Source organism: Ochotona princeps, chromosome 17 (genome assembly GCF_030435755.1).
Source record: "Ochotona princeps isolate mOchPri1 chromosome 17, mOchPri1.hap1, whole genome shotgun sequence".
NCBI classification, from domain to species: Eukaryota; Metazoa; Chordata; class Mammalia; order Lagomorpha; family Ochotonidae; genus Ochotona; species Ochotona princeps.
Genome location: NC_080848.1, coordinates 16470847 through 16478784, shown reverse-complemented (window position 1 = coordinate 16478784; position 7938 = coordinate 16470847). Strand labels below are relative to the sequence as shown.

The window sequence follows — 7938 nt, the reverse complement described above, 5'->3', positions numbered from 1 at the left end:
AACCAACAGCCACCTCAGCAGCCAGGGCCCCCGGGCCTCCCACTGTACTTCCCTAACTGCCCTCCTCCAGCTGACACAGTACCCCTGCTCCAGACAGCTGCTTGCCACCCTTCCACATAGCACAGGGGGCCGCTCGCAGCCTAAGAAAAGCATTTACCAACCTAGATTGCTGTGTGAGCCAGGCTTATACTTCCTCCCCTCCCTACCCCACCCTACCTGCCCCACCACGTCCCACCTCCCCACGCTGCCCTCCACATCAACACACACACACACACACACACACACACACACACACACACACACACGCCTCCCAGCCCCATGCCTTGGCTTCACTCCTGCCTCATTCTCCTGACTTCAGCAAATAGGCAGGGTAGGGCTGGTAGACTGCTAAGAGGGGTGGAGGAACCTGGGTGCGGTGGAGGGAAAGAAGATGTGTGTGTGCACGCGCGCACGCATGTGTGCGTCTCTCCAGAGAACCCCTTGCCTGTCTGAACGTGGAACATGCTGCAGCAGGCCAGCCCCGAAGCTGAGCTTGCAGGCACCACCCACAGCCGGAAAGAGAGCTTGGAGCTGGGTCTCTGCTCCCGCAGGAATGGGGCTTGAGCTCATTTCTTAAGCATCTACTACAAGCCCGCCAGGTCAGGAGGCTCCATCCATAACTTAGGGAACAAAGCCATCTGTTATGCCGATTGGCTTCCCCTGAAGGAGGTGGTGCTGGGGACGAGGGTTGCTGTGATCACAGCCTCCCCTTACACCATGAACTTGGAGGAAAGGCCAGTGCCCAGGCTCCCAAGCCTTAAAGGCCAGGATTTCCCTGCTTCATAGCTCTGCAGGAAGGAAGCCCGTCCCCCGCTGTGAGGGGTGGGCTCCTTCCCCTGCCCAGCCTCCTTCAGGTGCCTGCTTGCTGCAGGCTGGAAGTGGTGCCCTGGGCCAACCAGGCACCTCTGCTTACAGCAACCTCCGAGCAAGGCCTGAGAAGGCACCAGGCGGCCCTGCTGAGCTGCCCCAGAGGACCCAGGTCACAGGACAGAGAGGGCTGGGGAGGGACGGTGGCTGGGAGGCCCTGTGCTGGGTGGGGAAGGGTGGGGGCTGGCCTTCTATGTGTCTGCGTCACTTCTCCCTTGTCATCTGTGAGACCTCTGGGACATATCAGGAGGGGGAGGGATTTCTGTCCCCTAATTGAAGAGCTGATTTTGTAGGGATCTCCTTCCCAAACACAGAGGTTTGGGTCAGCAGAGACTATGAACGCACACAGGTAGGCAGGCAGGTCCACACTTGCAGAGTTCCCTAACCCTCCTCCCCCCCTCCGGGGGATGCAGACTCATAGGTGTCGATTCACATTCACAAACAACAGATCAACAGACAGATGCGTCCCTTCTCTCTCTCTCTCTCTCTCTCTCCCTCTCCCTCTCTCTCTCTCTCTCTCTCTCTCTCTCTCCCTCTCCCTCTCCTCTCTCTCTCTCTCACACACACACAGCCTTCACCTTCCCTTCCTCCTGAGCCCTTCCAATGGCCCAAAAGGGAGCCACTTCTCCATCAGCAGCATTGAAGTGAACAGCTGAATGCCGAGCTTCACAGCAACACTCAGAGAACAGACTGGAAGGGCCTCCTACAGACTTCAGTCTAAATGGGGCAGGCGTTTGCCTCAACCCTTGGGCCTCCTGTGTCCCATCCCTGGCTGCCCCGCGTTCCTGTCCCAGTTCTGGCTTCCTGCTCATGTTCATCCTGGGAGGCAGCAGTGATGGCTGAAATAGCCTAGTCCCTGGCACCTCCCATGGGAGACCCAGACAAAGTGCCTGGCTTCCTGCTTTGGCCTGACCCCGCCCTGGCTGCTGCGGGCATGAAGCTGAGTAAACCAGTGAATGAAAGACTTCTGTCTCTACCTCTCTTTCAAACTAATAAATAAGAAATTGTCAAAAGGCAACACGAGGAGCTAGAGGCATCTTGGAGGTGTGCCCTTTGCAAGGCTCCCACACTGGCCTCCACCTGGGGCTCAGGGGTGGAGCCCCCTCAAACTTCCCACCCCTTGGAGACCATGCATATCCCCAGGGCCAGCTGAGCCCCTGTTCCTGAGCCTGGGGGTCCCTTCTGATCCCACACAAGGGTGTGCCCACACACTGAGGCCAGGGAGTGACAAAAGCAGTTAGGACAGTGGTGGTACAGTGGGGAGGAGGGGACGTAGCCTGGATGTCAATGTGTTGGGGGTAGGGCAAGAGGTGTGGAGGGCAGGGGAGGCTGGTGGGCAGGGGAGTCCTCCCTGGGCTGCCTGGTCAGTAGCTCAGTTAATACTCAGTGCCCTCTGGGCCCTGCAGGTGGCTGTGGAGGTGTCTTCCTCTACAAGGAAGGCTCAGAAAACAGCAGCACGGGTGCTTGCTTTGGGACTCATTTAGAACTGTACCCCATTTAGAACTGTACCCATGGGGCCTCCTTGCCTCTTCCTGCCCCTGCCTACAGCTGCTGGGGGCAGGACTGGGGAGAGGACATTAGGCCCAGAAGCGCCCCAGGCGCTCAAACTCCGCAGGGGATAGGGAACCCAAATAAGCTCCTAGGAAATCCTGTAGTGGGGTGGGATGGGTGTGCAAGACCTCAGAGGGGGTGTGGCCACTACTTGGGGAATTGGCGTCCCCTAGAACCTCGCTCCTGGCTAATGCACCTGGGAAGGCATCAGGAGATGACCTAAGTGTTTGACCAGGCTCCTGACTTTGGCCTAGCCGGTTTGTGGCCATTTAGGGAGTAGGCCAGTAGATGGAAGATCTCTCTCCCTCCCACTCGCTGTCACTCTGCCTTTCAAATAAATAAATTATACATATATATTATATATTTTTTTTATTTTTTTTTAAAGGTGAGAACTTGGCAGGATGGAGAGGTGCATGCTCTCCTCACTTGCACTTTGTTCAGGGGAGGAGCCCAGAGGCCAGAGGCTGCCCACAGCCTGTGGGCGTGTCCTATGAGCCCAGCCAGGGAGGGCTCCTAATTGCAGAGGTGGCTCCAGTGACACTTCCCTGCACGGTGTGTGGGCAGGAATGGAATGTAAGAAGGAAAACAGGGAGACGAGACAACCGAGATAGGACCAGCCAGAAATAGTACAGAGCTGAGGAGATGCCAGCTGTGGTGGAGAGACTGCAGAAGCGGCTGACCCCTGGCCATTCTCCCCACCCCCAGCCCCAGCCCCAGAGCCTCTGGGGCCCCACAGGACAGGCACCCAACAGCGGCTGTGGATCCCCAGGAGGCTGGGGGCGAGGGCGACCTCACCACCTGAGTCACTCTCTTCCTGCTGCTGGCCTGGGCGACTCCACGCACGGGCTGACACAGCTGGGCCCCACCCACCCTGTCATCCTGCCCTCCCTCCACCCCCCTGCAAGCCCAGACAAGGTGGCCTTCCCACGGAGGCCACACCTCCCATGTGCGTGCACGTGCATGTGTGGGTGTGTGTACGTGTGTGTGCATAGCCATACAGCAATTTCTCACCTGTGGAGCCCTTGGGTAGAGCAAGAAGTCACATCAGCAGAGCGCCCCTGTTCCTTGTACTTCAGAGGACATGGGGGCTGGACCCTGGAAGAGAGACACCCCACAACTGACACAAGCAAATTCCTGTCTCCTGCCGCCAGTCTACTTCCCTCCTCCCACTCAAAGCAGGGATGGATCGGCTGGGGGAGGGCAGAGCTGGCCCTGCCCCTCCTGGGCCTTCCTGAGTCACAGCCATCCATCAGTCACACCGATAGACTCACCCCTCTGCCCTCCCAGCCTGGACTCTTCCCAGGGTGGGAACTGGGGCAGGATGCAGAGGCCTCAGGCCCCGCGGCAGGCCTCCAGGGAATCAGAAAGTTGAGATCCTTGAATATTTCATCAGCCCTTCAGCTTCCAGTTGAGGAGGCAGCCAACTAACAGCTCATGGATAATTTATAGGCTTGACAGAGAATTTGGAGGTGGGGAGGGGGTGAGGCTGGCAGGAGACCCCACCAGACTGCCAGTCAGAGAACTGGAGAGAAGCCAGCAGGATTCAGAGAGTGGGAAATAGAAGCGGGGGTAGGGGGGAAGGGGCTCCAGGGCCAGAGCCCTGTCCATTTTGTTGCTGACCAGTTTATGTGTAAGTAAATAAATCGCATGCGGTTATCAAAAATCATTGTGCTGAAGGTTAGAGTCATGTTATGCTTCCCCTACCCTGTCTCCGTGGCAGGGTGCAACGCTTCATTTGAATGTAACGTTAAGAAAATGTAGGAGCCAGCCGTGTGGTGCGGCATGTTAGGCCGCTGCCTGCAACACCAGCATCCCGTAGAGCACCAGTTCCAGACCTCGGCTGCTCCGCTTCCAAAGCAGCTCCCTGCTAATGCACATGGGAAAAGCAGCAGGAGGTGGCCTCCAAAAGTGGGCCCCTGCCACCCACAAGGGAGTCCTGCATGGAGCTCCTGGCTTCAGAAGATCTGTCATTCTTCCCAGTAAATAAATCTTTGAGAATAAAATATGAGACCAGCACCGTGGCATAGCAGGTAACACAGTTGCCTGCAGTGTTGGCATCTCATATGGATGCCAGATACACTCCTGGTTGCTCCACTTTCTGTCTAGCTCCTAGCTAATGTGCCTGGGAAAGCAGCAGAGGACGGCCCAAATGGGTAGGCCCCTGCACCCACATGGGAAACCAGAAGAGGCTCCTGGCTCCTGACTTTGTACTGGCCCAGCTCTGGCTATTGTAGCCATATGGGGAGTGAACCAACAGATAGAAGATCTGTTTCTCTGTCTCTCTTTAACTTTTTAACAAAATTAAATCCTGGGGCCTGTCCCAGTACCCTAACTAAAGCCCTCGCCTTGCATGCTCCAGGATTCCATATGGGCACCGGCTCATGTCCCAGTGGCTCCACTTCCCATCCAGCTCCCTGATTGTGGCCTGGGAAAGTAGTTGAGGATGACCCAAAGCCTTGGGATCCTATACCTGCATGGGAAACCAAGAAGAAGCTCCTGGCTCCTGGTTTTGGATCGGCTCCAGCTGTTGCGGTCACTTGGAGAGTAACTCAGTAGATGGAAGGTCTTCCTCTCTGTCTCTCCTCCTCTCTGTATATCTGACTTTACAATAAAAATTAAAATAAATCTTAAATAAAATCTTAAAAAAAAGATTTTTTTATTTTTATTGTAAAGTCAGATACACAGAGAGGAAGCTGTTCTGTCCAATGATTCACTTCCCAAGGGACCACAACAGTTGGTGCTGTGCTGATCTGAAGCCAGGAGCCAGGAACCTCCTCCAGGTCTCCCACACGGGTGCAGGGTCCCAAGGCTTTGGGCTGTCCTCGATTGCTTTCCCAGGCTACAAACAGGGAGCTGGATGAGAAGCGGAGCTGCCGGGATTAGAACTGGTGCCCATATGAGATCAAGGGCGTTCAAGGTGAGGATTTTAGCCGTTAGGCCACCGTGCCAGGCCCAATAAAGTAAAACCTTAAATGACATGTCAAGGGACATCTGTTGGGCTGTGAGGCCCTCTGTTGAGTCCCACCCATGCTGTGCCTCCACCCCCAGCCCCCCAGAGGTGTGCAGGGAGAAAGAACAGATGGCCCACCAGGACGGGCTGAATCTGACCCCTCATTTTACCCCCAAGAACATGACGTTGTGCTTTCCTTCTAAACAGGACACGTGTGAAGAGTGACCCAAACCGGAAAGTGTCAGGGTGTGCAGGCCCCCCTCTCTGCATGCAACCCAGCTTAGCATGTCTCGCAGCCTCACAGGGAGTCAGAGGGTCAAATTCACTGTGCGTGTGAGGGAGGACATACAAACAAGCAAATCCTTCACTTTACCTCCATGCCCCCCACCTGAGTAATGGGCACATCAGGTGCTCCCATCCCAAGGGCTATTTGAGGGGACAGGGAGATACTATCCAGGCACCTGGCGCCAGTGGGGACCTAGGCAGGTGGTGATTATGGGGTGATGTGGTCACGGGTCGGGCCTAGGGTTGGGGCTGGGGCTGGTTCAGTGGCCCCCAGCACACTCCCACCCAAAGCCCAGGTCATCCTGGAACTTGGTCATGAGCGCAGCTAGGCAGGACTATGCCAGCCTGGTTGAGTTAGCCCTGGCCCTGGGGGGCTCAGCCTACACTCTCTGGCCTCAGTTTCCCTATTTGTAGAATTGGGGTCAGCAGCCAGAACTGACTGTGGTGAAGACACTGATGGGGGCGTGGGCCCTGGGGCACCCGACACATCCTGTCAGGGTGAACTGGTGTCCTCAGGGCCACAGCCTTCAGATGTGGGGAGGGACGCTGTGTGCCCCTAGGGAAGACACTTCTGCTGCACCAGGGTGAGACTGCAAGGCCCCTGATCTAGGAGGGGAATTTCTTCCATTGGAATTTACCGGGGTTTTTGTAACTATTGGGAGGACCATCACCCCCCAGGACACAGGAAGTGGCTACCCCCAAGGCACCCCAGCAGCTCTTGCCCCAGGCCCCCTAAGATCAGGTCTAATTCCTGGGAGATGACAGGGAGAGAGGTTTGTCACCTGCTTCTCTCCCTCCTTCCCTCCTTCCTGCCATTTTCTTTCTTTCCCTGAGCAGCACGGATTTAGGGAGGAAAGGTCCAAACCCTGCCACCGAGCACTCCCGGGAACCAGGGACAAGTTGTTTCTGGACTCTCAACCTCACTGGGGGTGGGTTAGGAGCAGAGAGGTGCTGTTTGTCCATATGGCCTGGCACCCATGGGCACCTAGGATCCTGTGATGGCTAAGTTCTCGGGTTGGGGTCTCCAGGACATCTCTGAGTCTATTCCTGTTGCACAAGGGTGGTGTCCCCAGCCCCCCTTCTCTCCACTGTGCTAGGATCCTAGGACCATGAGGTGGTGTGAGTGAGGTGCTGGGGCAGAGGGAGGAGATGGGCTCAGCCAGCCAGCCAGGAGGAGTGAAGGAGCAAGGGCATGTGGACTGGGTGGGGCTGGGACACTGGGCAGGAGGGCCCCAGAGGGACTCGGTCTCACCGGTCTGGGGAGCTGGCTGGGCAAGGGGAGACACAGGCTGGCAGTGGGGAGGGGTGGGAGGGACCGACAGCTCAGTAAGGGCCCAGAGAACAGATGCACATATATGTACACAGGGACACACACATGGGTCAGCACCCTTGGTCGGTGGCCTCTCACCTGAGCCCCCTGCCTCCTCCCCCAGCCCTATTATCTATCATTCCCTGTGTCTCCTCACTGCCAGCACACAAGCTCCCCTAGGGCAGGTGACTGTTCTATTGGGGTCACTCCTGCATGCCCAGCATCTAACAGATGCTCAGTGGGTGAGTGCTGAGGGAGCCAATGGGGGTTGCCCCCACGTGGTGTTGGGGATACCTTCAGACCCTCACATGCTCACCTGAGCACATGGGCTCACTCTCCCAGGCCCACGCCCAGCTGTCAGATTCCAAAGCACAGACTCATGACAGTGCCAGTCTGCCCAGACGCGCTCCAGCACACCCCAGACAGGCAGGGCTGCAGTGAGCACTGGCAACACATAGCCCGAAAGGGGTAGGGTGGAGTGGAGCCACCCTAGCAGCCGGGAGCTGGGAGACCCACCTAAAGCAGGGACGTGGGTGGAGGGAAGGGTGAGGTCACCAAATCCCAGCCTGGACCCAGCCCTTACCCCAGAAGCAGACTCTGGCCTTTCCAGCCCTAGGGAAGGCGCTTGTGTTGGGATGGTGGGGGCCGGTGGAGGAGGAGTCTCCCCCGAGCAGGTCCCCTAGCACATCTGAGAGGTGTGCAGGGATGTGGCCATGAGACTCGAGCTTCCCAGCGTTGACTCTACCCTCCTACAGGAAGCTGCCTCTGCCTCTTGCTTTCCGGAGAGGTCAGAAGTGTGGACAGTGGGAAAAAACTGGCCCCGGGCTGCCTGGGCACCAGGTCCCCCAGCCCTACTCTAGAGGCCCCTTTGGCCTCCCTGCTGTGGGAAAGGGAGGGTGCATCATAGCAATCAGTGAGTTACTGGGTGCCATTCTTG

At 57.1% G+C, this 7938-nt stretch overlaps 1 protein-coding gene across 1 annotated transcript in view; it reads right to left on the bottom strand.

Annotated features, from left to right (window-relative positions):
- Positions 1-7938, bottom strand: part of KLHL11 (kelch like family member 11) — a 69152-nt gene that overhangs the window by 14758 nt on the left and 46456 nt on the right. The gene's annotated exons all lie outside the window — the stretch shown is intronic.